The following is a 23,910-nucleotide window of genomic DNA, read 5'->3' on the forward strand; positions in this document are numbered from 1 at the left end:
TCTTTTAAGAAGTATCCTAATTTTCCATAAGTGAAACTAGGAGCAAAAATCCGCAGTTTGTTCCCCGTCTATTGTAGCATCTCGTTGTATGCCGGATCTGTGACGGTCATCTTCTCTTTGTTGCTTCTAACCAGGCCTTCTGTAGGCACCCCGTCAGCAGCTGCACCTCTGTGCTATCACATGCTTTCATCCTCTCTAAATACTCTCTCTGAACTTCTCCCATGGGATCTGTATATATATCAGGGTAAATAATCATGCTATGTGATCACCTCCCTCATCATGTCTGAACTGTGACTCTTCTGAACAAGGCACTCTTCACTGCTATTTTCCAGCCATGTAGACCCTTGCACCATGCCTTGTCGATATGTCTTGTGAGTTAGTGTCGCTCTGCTTCTATCTAGTTACAATTCAGATTAGTTTTGTTCAGGGCATATATTGGGTTCATGTAGAATCACCTAATGTCACAAATGTTTTAGACCTTCCCTCTTGCTCTTGTTCTTTTATGTGAATCTTTCAGTACCTTCTTTATTCTTCTGTTTAATTCATAACGCATTGTCCACTTTTACAGTTGCCCTGGACATTCTGGAATTCTCCTCTCCCTTGAGTTCAGTGACCTGGTGCAACCCTGGCTCATCCCCCATCTCTGCAATCCTTCCTTCTTCTCTTCAATAGGGGGCTACTCCAAGTTTTACTTGACCCTCTTCTCTCCACAATCTGCTCTCAAAAGATGCCTGAATCCAATAGTCATCTATCCACCATCATCTCTGTGCAGATAAACCCCAAATCTATATTTCTGATCCATTTCTAAACCCCAGACCTGCAGCTCTACAAGAATGTCTGATCCATAGTTCAGACTCACCATGTCTCAAGCTTAACACAGATTTCTGTTTCATAAACCAACTCTCCTTCCTTTTACAAGTGTCTTCTGTGTCTGGCCTTTGTGCTCACTGATGGAAAGACCATTCCCCAGGCCATCTGGGATCCACGTCTAGGCATCACCTCTGACTCCTCCCTCCCTTAGGTTCCGTAGTCACACTGTCACTCAGTCCTGGCCAGTTCTAGGATGGGACCTACCTTTGCCTGGCTTTCCTGCGGGAGTGACTTGGATTTCATGCAGGCTAGCCCCAGGGAGAAGAGAAACAGTTCAGAGAGAGAGAGCATTGAACCTGAGCAATGACTGCCAGGGAAAAACTAAATAGTCTCTGGGAACCAAAACAGTGACCAAGGGAACAATAGCCTAATATAACTGTATAAGAATATTCGACCAGACTGAAAATATACAAATAGCACAATATAAATTCTTTGCTTTGGGAAAACCTGAAGGCTCAGAGTCAAGGAAAGTACTTGCAGTTAATAAAAAGTTTATGCACTCCTGACTTGTGGATATGTATTCTATGCATGACCTGTGGAATTTTAAAGCAGACGCTGTGTCCTATAATAAGTGGCTGAGACAGAAGGCCAACTCTGAATGGCTTGTGGGTTTCCAGGCAGAGGGATAAATCTCAGAGCTCAGAAGGCATGCCTCAGTGACAGAGGTGAGAGTAGAAGGTCTTTCCAAATCTGCCATCCCCCTGAGCAGGGCAATAAATCCTCACAGAGCTGGGAAGTCATATGTAACAGCTATCAGCTTGTTGTTTTTTGATTATCAAACTTATTAATGCAACTCCGTAATAAAAATCCCCATCCTCTGTAATAAAAATTCCAGATCCTCCCAGAAGTGATAGGAGACCAAACAGAGTAATGTGTTCTCACCTTTTCCTCCATCATTCCCTCCTAGGATTCTTACATGACAGGATATGTTCATGGCTTTCCTCCTCTACAGAAGTGTCAGTTCCACAGCAGACCTGTTTCCTTGTCTATGATGCCTCAGTTTTCAGTAAATACAGATTCATAGGATAGAAGCATCCTTACTTTCTTCATTTCACATGTTCTTGTTTTCAGAATTCACCCACCATGCTGGCTGAAAGACTCTCTCCATTTATTAGTCCACTTGAGCATGGGAAATATGATAAGAGCTAAAACACAGTTGACACTTCATTCCCGCGGCCAGGCACTCTACTGCTTGGGGCTCACAGTGACAGGACCAGCTGAAGAAACATATGCTAACTCAGAAACCCCAGCCCTGGAACGCCAGGCCCTGCCCTCTAGGTTAAAACCTCTCTGAGAATAGAAAAGAAAAGCAACCTAAGTTTTGCTGACTTGTGCACATTCTAAAGCATCCAAGAGATAGAAAAAGAAAGAGAGAAGTAACAATTGTCAATTTAAAAATAGCTGTTGTTGGAGAAAACAGAATCATCTCTTCTGAACGTCCCAGAAAATGTTTCAAATTTACTGAAGACACGTTGAACAAATCACTGAATAGTGAAAATCTTTATTTTCTGCTTACTCAACGCTTGATAACTAAAAACAAAATATTTAGAGATATGTTTAATCTGCATTATGAATGTAGCACTTAGCACTGTCCAGGATAATTCGAAGGCACTCATTAAGTATTTGTTGGAAGGACACTAACCCTGTCGTGGGGACTTCGCCTTCATGACCTCATCTAAACCTAATTACCTTCCAAAGGCCACATCTCCAGATACCATCACTTTGAGGGATAGGGCTTGGAATTTGGGGGGAACACAAACATGCAGTCCATAACACTGTCATTTTCCCTTTCTGCACCCTTGGCTGAAGTCATCTTATACCTCAAGAGTATTAGAATATCAAACTCTTGGAGTGGGAAGAAACTCCACTATCAGGGGTACAAGATATACTAAATGTTTTGGAATAAAATCAGGATGATTTAGGACTAGGAGCTCAAGTGTACACGAATCCAGCTGTCAACCAGTTGTCTCATGTGTGTGTGTGTGTTAGTCATTCGGTCATGTCCAACTCTTTGTGACTCCATGGACTGTAGCCTACAAGGCTCCTCTGTCCATGGAATTCTCCAGGCAAGAATACTGGAGTGGGTAGCCTTTCCCTTCTCCAAGGGATCTTCCTGACCCAGGGATTGAACACATGTTTCCTGCATTGCAGGCAGATTCTTTACCATCTGAGGCACCAGGGGAGCCCAGGTGGATCTTTCCTGTAAGATCTCTGAAGGAAATAGGCTCAGTGCTGGCCCTGTCAGGCTGGGTTGGTAGACACCAACCCAGGACCTGTCTTGTAGGACTGCTGCTGCTGCTGCTGCTGCTAAGTCATTTCAGTCATGTCCGACCCCATAGATGGCAGCCCACCAGGCTTCCCTGCTCCTGGGATTCTCCAGGCAAGAACACTGGAGTGGGTTGCCATTTCCTTCTCCAATGCATGAAAGTAAAAAGTGAAAGTGAAGTCGCTCAGTCGTGTCCGACTTTTAGCGACCCCATGGACTGCAGCCTACCAGGTTCATGAATTTTCATGCAGTTCATGCAGTTCATGAATTTTCCAGGCAAAAGTACTGGAGTGGGGTGCCATTGCCTTCTTCCATCTTGCAGGACTAGAGGAAGCCAAAGTGAGAGAGGAATGATGGGAGCTTCTCTAAGGAAGAGTTGTCCCAGAAATCTCTCCATTTGGCTTCACAAAAGAGACGGAAGGACACACCACACCACACCACATCTAACCTCAAACACTCACCAGCAATGTCTAGTAGATGTCCCTGGCTTTGAATACCATTTCTCCTCCGTGATGGAATGCTGTGACCCAACCCTGAAAAGGACAGAGAAAGAGACCATATTTTAGTAATCATCTAGGCATGTCTGAGCCCAATATGGTGAAAAATCAAAGGATGTGGAGAGACCTAGATCCTTCCTGAGGCCTCCACTTACTAATTGTATGCCCTTGTAAAAATCACTTCACTTCTCTAATACTGAGGTTCTCCATCTAAAAATAGATGATTCCTACCACATACAGTTGTTACAAAAATTAAATGGATAATGTTTATAAAAATCCCTTGGCAGAGTGTCTGGCTCAGTGTATGTGCTAAATAAATGGTAGCTATTGTCTTTTTATAAAATGCAGGAGTCACTTATGCAGCATTCCCGACAAATTGTCTAATTTCTGTTTGAATATCTCTAGGTATCTGTGCTCATTATCTCACAAGGGAACCTATACTAGTACTGGGTAGCTAGAGAAAATTATTTTTCTTTGTTTGAGATAGACGTCTCATGCGCCTGCCTTATGCCCTGGAGTGATATAAAATAAGCACACGCTTTTTCACACGTGACAGTTCCTTACATATTTAAAAGCAGCTGTCATGTTCCCCTGAGTCTTCTCTTCTCCAGCATCAGAATCTTTTTTATTCTTAGTCATTTATATTAATTTGTTTCTGAATTTGTTTTTATATGAATTTGATTCACCACTCTGATCACTGTCCATTATACCAGAGAGATGATACAAAACTCTCTACTCAATGTTGTTGTCATCCAAAGTTCATCCACTGAAACCAATCCTTCATGTGATGGTATTTGGAGATGGGGCCTTGGGACATGATTAGGTCATGAGGCAGGGCTCTAATGAATAGGATTAGCGCCTTTATAGCAGAAAGCCTAGAGAGCTCCTTCGCCCCTTCCCCCATAAGAGGCCACAGCAAGAAGAAGGTCATCTGTAAACTGGACACCAAAATCTGCCAGCACCATGCTCTTGAACTTCCCAGTCTCCAGAACTGTGAGAAACAAATGTGTATTGTTTAAGCCATGCCATTTATCATATTTTGTTATGGAAGCACCAATGAATTAAGACACACACCATGCTGCCGTAGTCATATTTTTAAAGCACAAATCATTGTATGTCATTTTCCAGATTAAAAAGCCTCAGAACCTTAGATTTTCAAGGCATATTATTAAGGGAAACAAGCAAGATGCAAATGAAATCTACAGTAACAGATCACGGTGCAACAGAAATCAAAGCAACATATTTTCTAAGGAGATGACGATGATGATAGATAGATACCTACATAGATAGAGAGCTGATAGATAAAGAGAGGGAAAGAGAGAACTAATCTTCAAAAAATCCATTTTTTTAGTATAATTGCTTTAGAATGTTGGGTTAGTCTCTGCTATACAACAGAGTAAATCAGTTATAAGTATACATATATCCCCTCTTTCTTGAGCCTCCCTCCCACCCGTTCCCCTCCACCCCACCCCTCCAGGTCCTCATGGAGCCCTGAGCTGAGCTTTCTGTGCTATACAGCAGCTTCCTACTAGCTATCTGTTTTACACATGGTAGTGTACATATGTGAGTGTTATTCTCCCAATTTGTCCCACCCTCCCCTTCCCTCACTGTGTCCACAAGTCTGCTCTGAACCTGTTTTCAGGGCAGGAATAGAGATGCAGGCTTAGAGAACCAATGGCTTTTTAATGCACTTTAGGAAACTCAAGCATTTTACCCTTGCCTATGAAGACTCAAACATTTCTCCTCCTCACTCTCCCACCATTCTTTGTACTATTCTCCCAGCTACAAGGACTTGCTGATTCATGAGGTAAAAGTGAAAGTGTTAGTCACTTAGTCACGTCCAACTCTTTGTAACCACATGAACTGTAGCCCACCAGTCTTCTCTGACCATGAAATTCTCCAGGCAAGAATACTAGAATGGGTTGCCATTCTCTTCTCCAGGGGATCTTCCCGACCCAGTGATTGAACCCAGGTCTCCTGATTTGCAGGCGGATTTTTTACCCTCTGAGCCACCAGAGAAGCCCTTGCTTTTTCATGGAACATGCCAAAATCACTTCCAGTAAAGGGCCTTCATTTAGCTGCACTTCTATGTGGATTCTCCTCTCCCTTATCTACACAAGACTTAACTTTTCTTGGCATTGAGGTCTCTGCGCAAATGTCCCTTCCTCCAGGAAGTCTTCGATATCACACAAACTAAAGTAGCCACCAAGTTACTATTATGTCACCTGATTTTAAATTGTCTGTTTAGCACTTTTCTAAGTTACTCTCAAATATCCACTGTGGATAAGCTTATTTTCAGTCTTCCATATCAGAATATTTACTCTAGGCATGCAGAATCTTTGTTGTTCTTGTTTACCATCATCAGGACATTGCTTGGCACATAACTGATATTCAGTAAATCACTGTCAAGTAATTTAGTGAACTGTTGTTGGTCAAATACCTAGCAGAAAGTCTAACACCTAGCAGGAAGTTATTGGGCTTCCTTGGTGGCTCAGATGGTAAAGAATCTGCCTGTAATGTGGGAGACCCAGGTTCGATCCCTGAGTTGGAAAGATCTCCTGGAGAAGGGAATGGCTACCCATTCCAATATTCTTGCCTGGAGAATTCCATGGACAGAGGAGCCTGGCAGGCTATAGTCCATGGAGTCACAAAGGCTGGACAAGACTGAATGACTTACACACACATAGGAGGTCATTAGATACATTTTGAGAGAATGGTGACATGGGGCAGGAGAGAGAGCCACAAAAGTTCAGCCAATTCAGAAAGGCAGAGGCAGACGATGAAAGCACACTTCCCAGGCAGTATGATTTTGTTGTGTGTTGTCCCTGACTGTCACTTAACTGTCATCCAATCCATTCTTATCCTTGTGAAACTGAATTTATTATGGAACTCAAAGTCTCCTAATGTGCCCTGCTGTCATGGACATGCTGTTTTTGTTGCTGTTCAGTCACTAAGTCTTGTCTGACTATTTGCAGCTCCATGGACTGCAGCACACTAGGCTTCCTTGTCCTTCACTGTCTTGCAGAGATTGCTCAAACTCATGTGCATTGAGTCAGTGATACTATTCAACCATCTCATCTTCTGCTGCCCCCTTCTCCTTTTGCCTTCAATCTTTCTCAGCATCAGGGTCTTTTCCTGATGGAAAAGACATCAGGTGGCCAAAGTATTGGAGCTTCAAGTTCAGCAACAGTCTTTCCAATGAATATTAAGGGTTGGTTTCCTTTAAGATTGACTGGTTTGATCTTGCAGTCCAAGTGACTCTCAAGAGACTTCTCAAGTACCACAATAGAAAAGGACCAATTCTTCAGTGCTCAGTCTTCTTTATGGACCAAATCTCACATCTGTACACGACTACTAGAAAGACTACAGCTTTAACTAGACAGATCTTTGTCAGATAAGTGATATCTCTGTTTTTTAATACATTGTTTACATTTGCCACAACTTTCCTTCAAAGGAGCTAGTGTTTTTTAATTTCTTGGCTGCAGTCACCGTCTGCAGTGATTTTAGAGCCCAAGAAAATAATATACGTCACTGCTTCCACTTTCCCCCTTTCTGTTTGCCATGAAGTAATGGGATCAGAAGCCATAATCTTAGGTTTTTTTAAAGTTGAGTTTCAAGTCAGTCTTCTAACTCTCCTCTATCACCCTCATCAAGGGGTTGTTTTGTTCCTCTTCACTTTTTGCTATCAGAGTGGTATCATATGCATATCTGAGGTTGTTGATATTTCTCCCAGAAGTCTTCATTCCAGCTTGTAATTCATCCAACCTGGCATTTTGCTTGATGTACTCTGCATATAAGTTAAATAAGCAGGGTGACAATACACAGCCATGTTGTACTCCTTTCCCAATTTTGACCCATTCTGTTACCTCATACAATTGTATGGTAGTTTGAACATTCTTTGATATTGCCCTTCTTTGGGATTGAAATGAAAACTGACCTTTTCCAGTCCTCTGGCCACTGCTCAGTGTTTGAAATCTGCTGACATATTGAGAGCAACAGTTTTCCTCCAACTTTCTTGAGGAGAGCTCTAGTGTTTCCCATTCTACAGTTTTCCTCTACTTCTTTAAATTGCTCATTTAAGAAGGCCTTCTTATCTCTCCTTGCTCAGTTGGGTATATCTTTCCCTTTCTCCCTTGACTTTTGCTTCTCATTTTTCCTCAGCTATTTGTAAATCCTCCTCAGACAACCACTTTGCCTTCTTGCATTTCTTTTGCTTTTCGATGATTTTGATCACTGCCTCCTGCACGATGTTATGAACTCTCTTCCACGGTTTTTCAGGTACTCTGTCTACCAGATCTAATCCCTTGAATCTATTTGTCACCTCCACTGTATAATCATAAGGGATTTGATTAGATGATGCCTGAAAAACCTAGTGGTTTCTCCTACTTTATTCAATTCAAGCTTGAATTTTTCAATATGGGCTCACGATCTGAGTCACAGTCACCTTCAGTTCAGTTCAGTTCAGTTCAGTCGCCCAGTCGTGTCCGACTCTTTGCGACCCCATGAATCGCAGCACGCCAGGCCTCCCTGTCCATCACCATCTCCCGGAGTTCACTCAGACTCACGTCCATCAAGTCCGTGATGCCATCCAGCCATCTCATCCTCGGTTGTCCCCTTCTCCTTCTGCCCCCAATCCCTCCCAGCATCAGAGTTTTTCCCAATGAATCAACTCTTCTCATGAGGTGGCCAAAGTACTGGAGTTTCAGCTTTAGCATCATTCCTTCCAAAGAAATCCCAGGGCTGATCTCCTTCAGAATGGATTGGTTGGATCTCCTTGCAGTCCAAGGGACTCTCAAGAGTCTTCTCCAACACCACAGTTCAAAAGCATCAATTCTTCGGCACTCAGCCTTCTTCACGGTCCAACTCTCACATCCATATATGACCACAGGAAAAACCATAGCCTTGACTAGACGGACCTTAGTCAGCAAAGTAATGTCTCTGCTTTTGTCACCTGCAGGTCTTGTTTTTTCTGATTGTATAGAACTTCTCCAGTTTTTCCAAGAGGCACTAGTGGTTAAGAACCCAGCTGCCAATGCAGATGTAACAGACTCAGGTTCAGTCCCTAGGTTGGGAAGATCCTTAGGTTGGGAAGATCCCCTGGAGGAAGGCATGGTAGCCCACTCCAGTATTCTTGCCTGGAGAATCCCATGGACACAGAAGCCTGTGGGCTATGGTCCATAGGATCGCAAAGAGTTGGACATGACTGAAGCGACTTAGTATGCAGGCATAGAGCTTCTTCATCTTTGTCTCCAAAAATACAGTCAATCTGATTTCAGTATTGACCATTTGGTGATATTTATGTGTAGTCATCTCTTTTATTGTTGGAAAGGGGTGTTTGCTATGACCAGTGTGTTCTCTTGACAAAACTCTTAGTCTTTGCCCTGCTTCAGGTTATATTCCAAGGAAAATTTGCTTTTTACTCTAGGTATCACTTGATTTCCTACTTTTGCATTACAATTCCCTGTGATGGAAATGATATCTTTTTGGTGTTAGGTCTAGAAGGTCTTTAGGTTTTCATAGAACCAGTCAACTTAGCTTCTTTAACATCAACAGTTGGGGCATAGACTTGGATTACTGTGATGTTGAATGTTTTATCTCGAAATTGAGATCATTCTGTCATTTTTTAAATGGCATCCAAGTGCTGGACTTTGGACTTTTGTGGTTGACTATGAGGGCTACTCCATTTCCTAAGGGATTCTTGCCCATAGTAGTAGATACACTAGTCATCTGAGTTTAATTCTCCCATTCCTATTCATTTTAGTTCACTGATTCCTAAGATGTTGATGTTCAATCTTCCCATCTGCTGCTTGACCATGTCCAATTTACCTTGATTCATGGACCTAACATTCCAAGTTGTATGCAATATTTTTCTTTACAGCATCAGACTTAACTTTCATCGTCAAACACATCCACAACTCAGAGCACTTCCTCTTTTGCCCAGTCACTTCAGTCTTTTTGGAACTATTAGTAATTTCACTCCAGTCTTCTCCAGTAGTATATTGGACACCTTCCAGCCTGGGGAGCTCGTATTCTGGCCTCATATCTTTTTTGCCTCTTTTATATTGACCATGGGATTTACCCAGGCAAGAATACTGTAGTGGGTTGCCGTTTCCTACTCCAGGGTCTCTTCCCAAGTCAAGGATGAAGTCCATGTCTCTTACATTGTAGACAGACTCTTACCACTGAGCCACCAGAGAAGGTCAAGTAGAATAACAGGTCTTAAAAATAAAAACGCAACCTCTGGGACAACATTAAATGCACCAACATTCACATTATAAGGGTCCCAGGAGGAGAAGAGAGAGAGAAAGGACCTGAGAAGATGTTTGAAGAGATGACAGCTTCCCCAGCAGCTATTAGGAAAGGAAATAGTCAACCAAGTCCAGGAAGCACAGAGAGTCCCAGGCAGGACAAACTCAAGGAGGATTACATCAAGACACATAGTAATCAAACTGACAAAAATTAAAGACAAAGATAAAATAGTAAAAGAAACAAGGGGAAAATGACAACATACAAAGAAACTTCCATAGTGTATCAGCTGATTTCTCAATAGAAACTCTGCAAGCCAGAAGGGAATGGCATGATATATTTAAAGTGATGAAAGGGAAGAACCTACAAATAAGAATACTCTACCCAGCAAGACTCTCATTCAGATTTGATGGAGAACTCAAAATCTTTCCAGACAAGCAAAATTAAGAGAATTCACCACCACCAAACCAGCTTTACAACAAATGCTAAAGGAATTTATCTGATGGCAGGAAACACAAGAGATGGAAAAGACCTATAGAAAATAAATCCAAAACAATTAAGAAAATGGTAATAAGAAATGGCAACCCACTCCAGTATTCTGGCCTGGAAAATTCCACAGACAGAGGAGCCTACAGTCCATGGGGTCACAAAGAGTCAGACAAAACTGAGTGACTAACACTTTCACTTTCACTTTCAATAGGATCAACCATATTGATAATTATCTTAAATGAAAATGGATTAAGTGCAACAACCTAAAGACATAGACTGGGCAGACGAAAACATGTGCATGTATGCACCTCCACTTACCGCATCACTCTTTTGACCCCTCAACTGGAAAAGGTCAGTTTTCATTCCAATCCCAAAGAAAGGCAATGCCAAAGAATGCTCAAACTACCGCACAATTGCAATCATCTCACATGCTAGTAAAGTAATGCTCAAAATTCTCCAAGCCAGGCTCCAGCAATACGTGAACCGTGAATTCCCTGATGTTCAAGCTGGTTTTAGAAAAGGCAGAGGAACCAGAGATCAAATTGCCAACATCCGCTGGATCATGGAAAAAGCAAGAGAGTTCCAGAAACACATCTATTTCTGCTTTATTGACTATGCCAAAGCCTTTGACTGTGTGGATCACAATAAACTGTGGAACATTCTGAAAGAGATGGGAATACCAGACCACCTGACCTGCCTCTTGAGAAATCTGTATGCAGGTCAGGAAGCAACAGTTTGAACTGGACATGGAACAACAGACTGGTTCCAAAGAGGAAAAGGAGTAGGTCAAGGCTGCATATTGTCACCCTGCTTATTTAACTTCTATGCAGAGTACATCATGAGAAACGCTGGACTGGAAGAAACACAAGCTGGAATCAAGATTGCCAGGAGAAATATCAATAACCTCAGCTATGAAGATGACACCACCCTTATGGCAGAAAGTGAAGAGGAGCTAAAAAGCCCCTTGATGAAAGTGAAGGAGGAGAGTGGAAAAGTTGGCTTAAAGCTCAACATTCAGAAAACGAAGATCATGGCATCTGGTCCCATCACTTCATGGGAAATAGATGGGGAAACAGTGGAAACAGTGTCAGACTTTATTTTTTTGGGCTCCCAAAGTCACTGCAGATGGTGACTGCAGCCATGAAATTAAAAGACGCTTACTCCTGGGAAGAAAAGTCATGACCAACCTAGATAGTATATTCAAAAGCAGAGACATTATTTTCCCGACTAAGGTCCGTCTAGTCAAGGCTATGGTTTTTCCTGTGGTCATGTATGGTTGTGAGAGTTGGACCGTGAAGAAGGCTGAGCGCCGAAGTATTGATGCTTTTGAACTGTGGTGTTGGAGAAGACTCTTGAGAGTCTCTTGGACTGCAAGGAGATCCAACCAGTCCATTCTGAAGGAGATCAACCCTGGGATTTCTTTGGAAGGACTGATGCTGAAGCTGAAACTCCAGTACTTTGGCCACCTCATGAGAAGACCTGACTCATTGGAAAAGACTCTGATGCTGGGAGGGATTGGGGGCAGGAGGGGAAGGGGACGACCAAGGATGAGATGGCTGGATGGCATCACAGATTTGATGGACGTGAGTCTGAGTGAACTCTGGGAGATGGTGATGGACAGGGAGGCCTGGCGTGCTGCGATTCATGGGGTCGCAAAGAGTCGGACACAACTGAGCGACTGAACTGAACTGAACTGAACTGAAATTTTATATAATTATTTTATATTGTTAAGTTAATCATGTCCCCATTATGGCTTGCAATTGTAATTATCTTTCATCTTTTGTCTAGCTATTGGTTGTGAAAACTGATAAACATCTTTTACTGTTATGAAACAATAAAAATAAATAAGAAAGGCAGCATCCTCAACAAAATGAGATGACAAGGAATTCTGCTGGACCCAGGAGTGTATTTGGTTAACACCAAAACACCATCAACAGCAAAATGTGCTCAGGACACCTGCGGGGTTACAGCTTGTGGAAGCAGTGGAAAGGAGAGAAAAGAGACATCCAATGGTCTTCATAGACCTGAAGGATTGAATTTCATTAAATTCTCTCTTCTGGTAGAGAGGGCCACACTCTGAGTGGAATCCTCAGCAAGAAAATCTGAGGAAAAGATTAACTGATAAAACTGGAGGAAAGCTACCCAGACACCAGTGAGCAGATGAGCTAAAAAAAAAAAGATGCACTAAACATTCCTGAGAGTACTAGTAGGTCCAAAGCAGCCTACACCCTCAAGAGCCTCAAATATGCAACAAGTCTATTCGCTATATCTGTTTCTTCATTGTTGCCCTGTAAGTAAATTCTTCAGTACCATTTTTCTAGATTCTGTGTGTGTGTGTGTGTATATATATATATACATATATGTTAGAATACAGTATTTATCTTTCTCTTTCTGAGTCATTTCACTCTGTATAATAGGTTCTAGTTTCATCCATGTCATTACAATTGACTCAAATTCATTCCTTTTTATGTCTGAGTAATATTCCATTGTGTATATATACCACAACTTTTTTATCCATTCATCTGTCGAGGGACATCTAGGTTGCTTCCATGTTATAGTTATCATAAATAGTGCTGTAATGAACAATGGGATACATGTTTCTCTTTCAATTTTGGTTTCCTTGGGGTATATGCCTAGGAGTGGGATTGCCAGGAAGCTCAAACAGGGGATCTGTATCAACCTAGAGGGGTGGGATGTGGAGGGAGATGGGAGAGAGATTTAAAAGGGAGGGGATATGTATACATATGGCTGATTCATGTTGAGGTTTGACAGAAAACAGCAAAATTCTGTAAAGGAATTATCATTCAATTAAATAATAAATTAATTTAAAATAAATATCTCCAATTTTAAAAAATGCAAAGATAGCATTCAGAATGGGAGAAAATAATAGCAAATGAAGCAACTGACAAACAACCAATCTCAAAAACATACAAGCAACTCCTGCAGCTCAATTGGGCCAAAGAACTAAACAGACATTTCTCCAAAGAAGACATACAGATGGATAACAAACACATGAAAAGATGCTCAACATCACTCATTATCAGAGAAATGCAAATCAAAACCACAATGAGGTACTATTTTCACGCCAGTCAGAATGGCTGTGATGCAGCTCAATTCCAGAAAAATAAACAACCCAATCAAAAACTGGGCCAAAGAACTAAACAGAAATTTCTCCAAAGAAAACATACAGATGGATAACAAACACACGAAAAGATGCTCAACATCACTCATTATCAGAAAAATGCAAATCAAAACCACAGTGAGGTACCATTTCACACCAGTCAGAATGGCTGTGATCCAAAAGTCTACAAGCAATAAATGCTGGAGAGGGTGTGGAGAAAAAGGAATCCTCTTACACTGTTGGTGGGAATGCAAACTAGTATAGCCACTATGGAGAGCAGTGTGGAGATTCCTTAAAAAACTGGAAATAGAACTGCCTTATGACCCAGCAATCCCACTGCTGGGCATACACACTGAGGAAACCATAATTGAAAGAGGCACATGTACCCCAATGTTCATCACAGCACTGTTTATAATAGCCAGGACATGAAAGCAACCTAGATGTCCATCAGCAGATGAATGGATAAGAAAGCTGTGGTACATATACACAATGGAGTATTACTCAGCCATTAAAAAGAATATATTTGAATCAGTTCTAATGAGGAGGATGAAACTGGAGCCTATTATACAGAGTGAAGTAAGCCAGAAAGAAAAACACCAATACAGTATACTAACACATATATATGGAATTTAGAAAGACGGTAACGATAACCCTATATGCGAGACAGCAAAAGAGACACAGATGTATAGAACAGTGTTTTGGACTCTGTGGGAGAGGGAGAGGGTGGGATGATTTGGGAGAATGGCATTGAAACATGTATAATATCATATATGAAATGAATCACCAGTTCAGGTTTGATACATGATACAGGATGCTTGAGGCTGGTGCACTGGGATGACCCAGAGGGATGGTACAGGGAGGAAGGAGGGAGGGGGGTTCAAGATGGGGAATACGTGTATACTCATGGTGGATTCACGTTGATGTATGGCAAAACCAATACAATATTGTAAAGTAATTAACCTCCAATTAAAATAAATTAATTAATATTTTTAAAAATGCAACAAGATCTTCCCCTCTGGAATGAGAGAATTACTCTAAGAGGGAAACAATTACTATGGTTCTAGAAAAAATAAATGAGTTTTGTAGAAACAATAATGAAAAATGGAGAGAAGATTCAAATTTTGAGAGTCCAAAGGAAGTGAGATAGCTAAACTGATGGGCTATAGTTTCCAATACATCTAGGTAACAAGCTAGGATGGCACCTTAAAACCATTCTTCTAGGAAGGTCATCTGACCAGACTCCACAAGAATCTCCTAAAAAAAAAAAAAAAAAAGAGGGTGGAGTCTCAAATTAACATGAGAAAATAAAAAGGATTTCAATTAAACCCCATAAAAGGACATTGTATAAAAAAAGAGAAAAATCATTATTGAAGACACTCACCACCAAACTAAGACCACAAAGGTGATGAAAACTACAGTTCAACACTGAAAAAAAGAGTTGAGATAAAAATAAGAAATACAGGAACTATGAAAAAGTAGCATAACCTAGAAGTAAAATCTCAGACATTTGATGAGAAAAAGCTAGAAGTATATGAAAAAGTTCTATCAGGGTTCGGGTATGCGAGGGTAGCAGGGGATTGTTAAAATAAAGGAAAACAACCCACTTCATTTTTTTTTCTTTTAACTTCATTTTAATTTCAAAAACACTGTAAACATGACTAAGTATGATCACAAAATAGGAAAAACATTTTTAACATCTAACAACCCACTTTAGAATGAAGACTAAACCTAAAAAAAGCATGAGTGGCCAAACAACAGAGAGGACAGATGAGAAATAGAGGACAGAAGGAAGAAAATAGAGAACTCAAAGAAAAATAAGACTACAGGAAAGAAAACAATAGATAGAATATGAACAAAGAAAATCAGTATGTATGATTAGAATCCTCAAAGGAAAATAAAAAGTGACTACAGAGAACATCATGAGAAATGCTTGGCTGGATGAAGCACAAGCTGGAAACAAGATTGCTTGGAGAAATATCAATAACCTCAGATATGCAGATGACACCACCATTATGGCAGAAAGCAAAGAAGAACTAAAAGGCCTCTTGATGAAAGTGAAAGAGGAGAGTGAAAAGGTTAGCTTAAAGCTCAACATTCAGAAAACTAAGATCATGGCACCTGGTCCCATCACTTCATGGCAAATAGATGGGGAAACAGTGGCAGACTTCATTTTTGGGGGCTCCAAATTCACTGCAGATGGTGACTGCAGCCATGAAAGTAAAAGATGCTTACTCCTTGGAAGAAAAGTTATAACCAACCTAGACAGCATATTAAAAAGCAGAGACATTACTTTGCCAACAAGAGTCCATCTAGTCAAGGCTATAGTTTTTCCAGTAGTCATGTATGGATGTAAGAGTTGGACTATAAAGAAAGCTGAATGCCGAAGAATTGATGCTTTTGAGCTGTGGTGTTGGAGAAGACTCTTGAGAGTCCCTTGGACTGCAAGGAGATCCAACCAGTCCATCCTAAAGGAAATCAGTCCTGAATATTCACTGGAAGGACTGATGTTGAAGCTGAAACTCCAGTACTTTGGCCACCTGATGCGAAGAGCTGACTCATTTGAAAAAACCCTGATGCTGGGAAAGATTGATGATATAAGGAGAAGGCAACGTTGGAGGATGTGATGGTTGGATGGCCTCACCAACTCAATGGGCATGAGTTTGAGTAAACTCTGGGAGCTGGTGATGCACAGGGAGGCCTGGTGTGCTGCACTCCATGGGGTCGCAGACTAGGACACAACTGAGTGACTGAACTGAACTGAACTGAACAGAGAACAATTTCTACAAACTATCAAATTAAATAGCTTTCCTAAAATAAAAGAACGGCTTTTCAGGTGGCAGTGATAAAGAACACGCCTGCCAATGCAGGAGATGCAAGAGCCGTGGGTTAAATCCCTGGATCGGGAAGATGTCCTGGAGGAGGAAATGGCAACCTACTCCAGTATTCTTGCCCAGAAAATTCCATGGGCTGGTGGGCTACAGTCCATGGGGTCACAAAGTCGATACAACTGAGCAACTCAGCACACAAAAAAATAAAAGAAACCCGCATATTGAAAGATAACACCATGTATTTGGAAAATTGACTCAGACGTTGACACCAAAGCATATTTTAGTGAAACTAAAGGACTTTGGCAACTTTCTTTTGGTGCCCATTAAAATTAGATTAAGCTAATTCTAAGTAGGATGCTCCAGAGAAGGCAAAGGCAACCCACTCCAGTACTCTTGCCTGGAGAATCCCATGGACAGAGGAGCCTGGTGGGCTGCAGTCCATGGGGTCACAAAGAGTTGGACATGACTGAAAGACTTCACTTTCACTTTTCACTTCCATGCATTGGAGAAGAAAATGGCAACCCACTCCAGTGTTCTTGCCTGGATAATCCCAGGGATGGCAGAGCCTGGTGGGCTGCCGTCTATGGAGTCGCACAGAGTCAGACATGGGTGAAGTGACTTAGCAGCAGCAGCAGCAAGTAGGATGATCATATAACTTATTCAAACTGGGATGCTTTTAATGGACACCATTAATAATTGTGCTGAGTGAATAGACATAAACTTAGACTGTGCCTGGACAACTGAAATATAAGTTCACCCAGTATTATAAAAAATATGCAATAGACATCTTATTTTTAAGGGAAATAAAGCCTCGATACAGTGACAATACTAGGGTGAGCATCCCTAACACCCAAATTTTGATCTTCAAATATTTCCTCCTAAAGGAAACAAGAGCTGCTGGGAGAAACTGCTGATTTCAGAGGCTGAACAGGAAATGCATAAGATAAGCCTGAGATGTATTGCTGTAGTAGGCAGAAAGAAAGCCACCAAGAGGACACAGGAACCCACATTGCAGTCACTATGGTGATACTGAGGGATAAAGTATGGGTTTTGGCAATGTAAAACGCTTCTTGTGGGGCCCTAAATGGGAAACCTAGAAAAAAGAAGGGCTAGCTTTGCAGTTTAGAGCTAAGATGGCGCCTGGCGGAAGAGATGAGGGCGAGGCCTAAGTTGTTTGTTAAAACTTTTGATTGGCTCTCTTGATTTCCATGCACGTGGGCAGCGTGTGATCACCATAGACTCCTGTTACAATGAAGCATGGCGACTTGACCTTTAACGTGATTGGTGCAACTATGGAAAGTCCCTCGCAAAACCCCCTTGCTTGCCTATATAAACCAAGAGTTTGTGGCAATAAAGCGGAACTGCTTAGACAGAACCCCTGTCGCCTCTGATTGTCTCTTGCTTGCTGAGGGGCTGGGTTGGCGGAGAGCAGGCTCACCTCTCCTCGAGACCCCTCGGCTTTGCTGAGGGAAGTTCCACTGCCTCTCTCTTTCTGAGGAGTGCCCCCCACAGCTTCTCTCTTCGAAGACTTCTAATATAATCAAGAATTTTCTTTCTTGGAATTGGTGATTCTTTGAAATAGAGGCATAATAATTTCAAACAAAAAATTTAACGTTTTCTCATTTTCCAAAAGTTACAGAGAACATGCCTCTGGTGCTTCTGTGTTGTCCAACTCTTTTGTGTTGTTATAGAATGGATAAGCCATTCTACTATAATAGAAATGTGGTGGGACACCATTGGAATAGGAAATTTACAATAGACAGTGGAAATGAATCCTTGAAGATTTAACAAGCCAATTCAAGTTCCTTCTATCGAATGGAAGTGAAACAATTACTTTTTAAGTCTGACTCTATCACTTTTTTTTCATTCCCTGATGAATACAAATTTATTACCAAGCAGTGGTAGGAAACCAAATAATTGTACTAGTAAACTAACATTTTTTCTTAGGTTGCGGTTATTTATCGCTATCGATTTGATCATTTTAAGTTTCTGAGGTCACTAGTAAACTTTTACTATGTGTTATGTTTATATAAAGCAAAATGTCAATTAGTGCTCCTATATTTGCAATATTATAGTTTGTAATACATTAAAAAAGCAGTCCACAAAACACTGTATTTTTTTCTGTTAGTTGAACAATCATCACAAAATAAATCATAAAAAGATATCTGAAGTGGGTTGAATGGTAGCCTCAGAAGTGTATGTCCATATCCTAATCCCCAGAACCTGTGAATGCAATATTATTTGGAAAAACTGGTCTTTGCAGATGTAACTAAGTTAAAGATCCCATGATGATCTGAGTGGTCCCCAGATCCAAGGGCAAGTGTTCATATGACAAGAGACACACAGAGAATAAGACACAAAGATGCAAAGAGCTTGTAAAGGTAGCAATCAGAGTGACACAGCCACAAACCCTAGGAACGATAAAGTCACCAGGAGCTCAAAAAGGCAAACACCCCTCCAAATGAATGTCCAAATGAATATCCCCTGGAGCCTCTGGAGAGAGTGCAGCAGTGCCTGCATATTGACTTTTGGTCTTAGAAACTGTGAGAGAATAAATTTTCTATTGCTTTAAGCCACACACACACACAAAGACACAGAAGCTAACATTAAAAAGTGTCCATTTGCCTAAAATGGAATAGTGTAAGGAACACAATGATGATGTTTGCAATGATTTTATACACTAAATATGTGTATGTTTTTATTTTAAATTTAAGGATTTGTCTGTATATTTTAAATAAATATAAATAGTATTTTTAAATTTCAAAATACTGATTTTTTAAAAGCTCAGTGATCACTACTAAAGATTGCTGGAACACTGTTAAAACTGATAAAGGAAAATAATCAAGTGTTTATCCTGCATTTCTAATAGGCTCTATATTCTAAGGTAACCAAATTCATAAAGAATGAAAATCTTTGCAGAATAATTCTAATAAATGCAGAAGGACTTATGGAATTAAAAATACCATTTAATATGAATTTTATAAATCTCATGAAATAATGGATATAGGAAATAATGGATGCTATAAAATAGCAGGCATATGTTGAATAGACAATTTAATAATGGAGACATGGCTGATAGCACCTAAACTCTTTGATAATCTTAGTATAAAGAGAAGTGGGATATTCAGAAACATATTCATGATGATGTGATATAATTGGAAGTGTATAGCACCAGCTTTGAATTATTATTTCCTGAAAGTTTGAATCTGAATCAAATCAAACCCCAAATTTAACAGTCTGTAGGAAATATAGACGATAAATAAATACATTGAAAGATACCACAACAAAACAATCATGTCTTTTGTCTACAGGACAAAATGTGTTGCTAACTGAAAAAAATCAGTGATGTTTATCAAGAATAGAGAGGATAGTTTATAAAATAAAGAGACATAGCTACTAAATGCAATGTGTGGATCTTGTTAGGATCCTCATTTGAACAAGCCATCTTTGATGATGACTATGTCTAAGATATATTTCATTTGCTCTTCTAGAACCACTCTATTTCCTACTTGACTCTGTGTTCTCGGAAACCGGTCTTTGGAAACTAAAAAGGTCAGCAGGCCATGGCCTGAGGGCCAAATCTAGCCAGCAGCCTATTAATGTACCACCTGTAAGTAAAATCTAAGCTTTGCATTTTTAAAAGTTTATACATTTCATTTCCTTTCTAGTCCTTGTTACTTATTTCTTTCTACTAATTTTTAGTTTGTTATTCTTTCTTCTAGTTCACTGAGGTGTAAAGTTAAATTGTTTCCTTGAGATCTTTTTTTTTTTTTTCTTCCTCAAGGTAGGCATTTAGTGCTATAAATTTCCCTCTTAAAAATGGTTTTGCTGAATTTCATAAGGTTAGTATGTATTATTTCCATTTTAATTTCTCTTGGGATAGATTTGATTTCTCTTTTGATTTAAAAAATCAATGAAAATCAGAGCTGTTTATTTTAAATAAACAAAATTACAAATATTTAGCTAGGTGTACCAAGAAAAATGAGAGAGAAATTTAATAAATACAAATTATAAATGGAAGTGTAGACATTATAAATGATACTACACAAATAGAAATGATCAAAAGAGACTACTATGAACAATTTTACATGAACAAATTGGAAAACCCTGAAAAATATGGTTAAATTCTTAGAAACATCATAAAGAGACAGAAAAATCCGATCAACTACTAGTAAGGAGGTTGAATCAGCACTCAAAAACCTTTCAACAAACAAAAGATGGTTTACCCAGTGAATTATATCAAGCACTTAAATAATTAATACCAATCCTTCCCAAACTCTTAAAACTCTAAGAGAGGCAGGAACACTTCCACCTGCATTTTACAGAACCAACATTACCCTGATACCAAAACAGTAAGAAAGAAAATCAAAGAACAATATCCCTAATGGGCATAGATGTAAAAATTCTCAACAAAATATTAGCAAAAAGAATTCAACAGTACATTATAAGGATCATATATCAGGATCAAGTGGGATATATTCCAGTGATGTAAGGATATTTCAACTTCTGCAAATCAATACATGTAATACAAAACATTAACATACCACATTATTAAAATGAAGGATAAAAATGATATATCTTAATGGATGCAGAAAAAGCATTTGGCAAAATATAACATCCCTTCATGATAAAAGAAAAATGTTCAACAATTGGGGTATAAAGGGAACATACCTGAGCATAATAGCCATACATGATAAGCCCACAGTTCATACCATACTTGGTGGTGAAAAACTGAAAGCATTTTCTCTAAGATCAGGATCAAAACAAGGGGGTCACCTTCACTTTTATTCAACACGATACTGGAAGTCCTAACCATAGTAATACAGCAAGAAAAATAAAGTATAAAACTGAAAAGGAGTAAAATTGTCTCTGCAACTTATATAAAACACTGAAGACTCCATACACACAAAAAACTATTAAATCTAAAAAATGAATTCAGTACATTTGCAGAATACAAAATCAACATACAAAAGTCATTGTATTTCTATACACTAACAACAAACTATAAGAAAGAAATTGAGAAAATAATCCTATTTACAATAGCATCAAAAATAATAAAAAATACTTTTGAATAAATTTAACTAAAAGCTAAAAAAAATGAAGAAGAAACAAATAACGGAAAGATATTCTGGGTTCATGGATTGGAAAAATGACTATTGTAAAAATGTATATTCTACCCAAAGCTATCTAAAAATTCAATGCAGTTCTTATCAAATATCTCATGATAGTCTCACAGAATAGAAGGCAATCCTAAAATTTTCATGAAACTGAAAAATACCTCTAAAGCAAAAACAATCTTGAGAAAGAATGAAATTGGAGGCATTATACTTCTTGATTTCAAACTGTATTAGAAAGCTATAGTAATAAGAACAGTATGACATTGGCATAGAAACATAGACCAATAAAAAAGAATAGAGAACCCAGAAGTAAACTTATGCACATATGTTCAATTGATTTATTTCAAGTAAGCCAAGAACATACAGTGGGGAAATTACAGTATTTATAATAAGCAGTTTTGAGAAAATTGGATAGTAACACACAAAAAATAAAACTGGGCCCTGACATTACACCTTACATAAAAATTAAATTAAAATGGATTAAAACAAATTGAAGATCTGAAATCATAAAATTCCTAGGAGAAAACATAGACAGCTCCTTGACATTGACCTTGGTGATGTTTTTTTGGATTTGACACCAAAAGCATAAAAGAACAAGTGGAGCTACATCAAAGTAAAGAGCTTTTGCAAAGAAAAGAAAAATAGCAACAAAATGAAAAGGCAACCCATGAATTGGGAGAAAGTGTTTGCAAACCACATATCTGATAAGAGATTAGCATTCAAAATATATAAGAAACTCATACAACTCAACAGCAATAGGTAAATCAATTAGTAAATAAAACAAACCAATTAAAAAGTGGACAAAGTACCTGAGTAGACATTTCTCCAATAAAGACTTACAAATGTCTGATAGGTATATGAAAATATCACTGTCCTTAATAGGGAAATGTCATTGACATATATACACTACCATGTGTAAAATAGCTAGTGGGAAGTTGCCGTATAACAGGGAGCTCAGACCAGTGCCCCATGATGACCTAGACAGGTGAGATGGGAGAAGGTGGGAGGAGGCTCAAGAGAGAGGGAATATATGTATACTTATGGCTGACTCACATTGTTGTACAGCAGAAAACAACACAATATTATATTATAAGGCAATTATCTTCCAATTAAAAATGAATAATAAAAAATATGGAAATGCAAGTCAAACGCACAGTGAGATATCCCCTCACACCTGTTAAAATGGTCAAGAGATAACAAGTGTTGGTGAGCATGTGGAGAGAAGGGAACCCTTGTACATTGTTGAGAATATAAAAGTACACAAGTGTACAAAATATAATGTTGTTGAGAATACAAATTGATACATATACCATGGAAAAGAATATAAAGTTTCCTCCAAAAATCAAAAATAGAACTACCATGTGTTCAAGAAATTCTCCTTCTAGATATCTATTCAAAATAAATGAAACTCTTGTCTCCAAGAGGTGTCTGTAAGTTCCATGCTTACTGCAGCATCATTCACAATAGCCAAGGAATGGAATTAACCTAGGTGTCCATTGAAGGATGAATGGATAAATAAAACGTGGTATATATACAGTAGTACACTATTCAGGCTTAACAAAAAGAAGGAAATACTGTCGTTTCTGACAATATGGTTGAACCTGGAAGGCTAAGTGAAATAAACAAAGCAAAGAAAAACAAATACTGTATGGTATCACTTATACACGGAATCTTAAACAAACAGACAAATACAAGGTTGAACTCATAGAAATAGAGAGTAGAAGACTGGTTGCCAGAAGGTAGGAGTTGGAAAGTTATGACCAACCTAGATAGCATATTGAAAAGCAGAGACATTACTTTGTCAGCAAAGGTCCATCTAGTCAAGGCTATAGTTTTCCAATAGTCATGTATGGGTGTGAGAGTTGGACTATAAAGAAAGCTGAGAGCCAAATTGATGCTTTTGAACTGTGGTATTGGAGAAGACTCTTGAGAGTCCCTTGGACTGCAAGGAGATCCAACCAGTCCATTCTAAAGGAGATCAGACCTGGGTGTTCATTGGAAGGACTGATGCTAAAGCTGAAACTCCAATACTTTGGCCACCTCATGCAAAGAGTTGACTCATTGGAAAAGACTCTGATGCTGAGAGGGATTGGGGGCAGGAGGAGAAGGGGACAACAGAGGATGAGATGGCTGTATGGCATCACCGACTTGATGGACATGAGTTTGAGTAAACTCCAGGAGTTGGTGATGGACAGGGAGGCCTGGCGTGCCGCGATTCATAGGGTTGCAAAGAATCGGATACAACTGAGTGACTGAACTGAACTGAACTGAACTTTGTCAGTTATATCTCAATTAACCTGGGGAAATAATGGTTATACAGAGAAAGCAATCAACAATAAGGGACAAGGACTGTATGTGGTCCACACAGTCAAAAATATTAACTTTCTCACCCTTTACAGAAAGAGATCTGCCAACCCTGTATTAATTGTTTCGGATCACTTTTCCTCTGAATTCTGGTTGGGTCTGGCCAATTAAA

The sequence above is a fragment of the Capra hircus genome, chromosome 15 (assembly GCF_001704415.2).
Source record: "Capra hircus breed San Clemente chromosome 15, ASM170441v1, whole genome shotgun sequence".
NCBI classification, from domain to species: Eukaryota; Metazoa; Chordata; class Mammalia; order Artiodactyla; family Bovidae; genus Capra; species Capra hircus.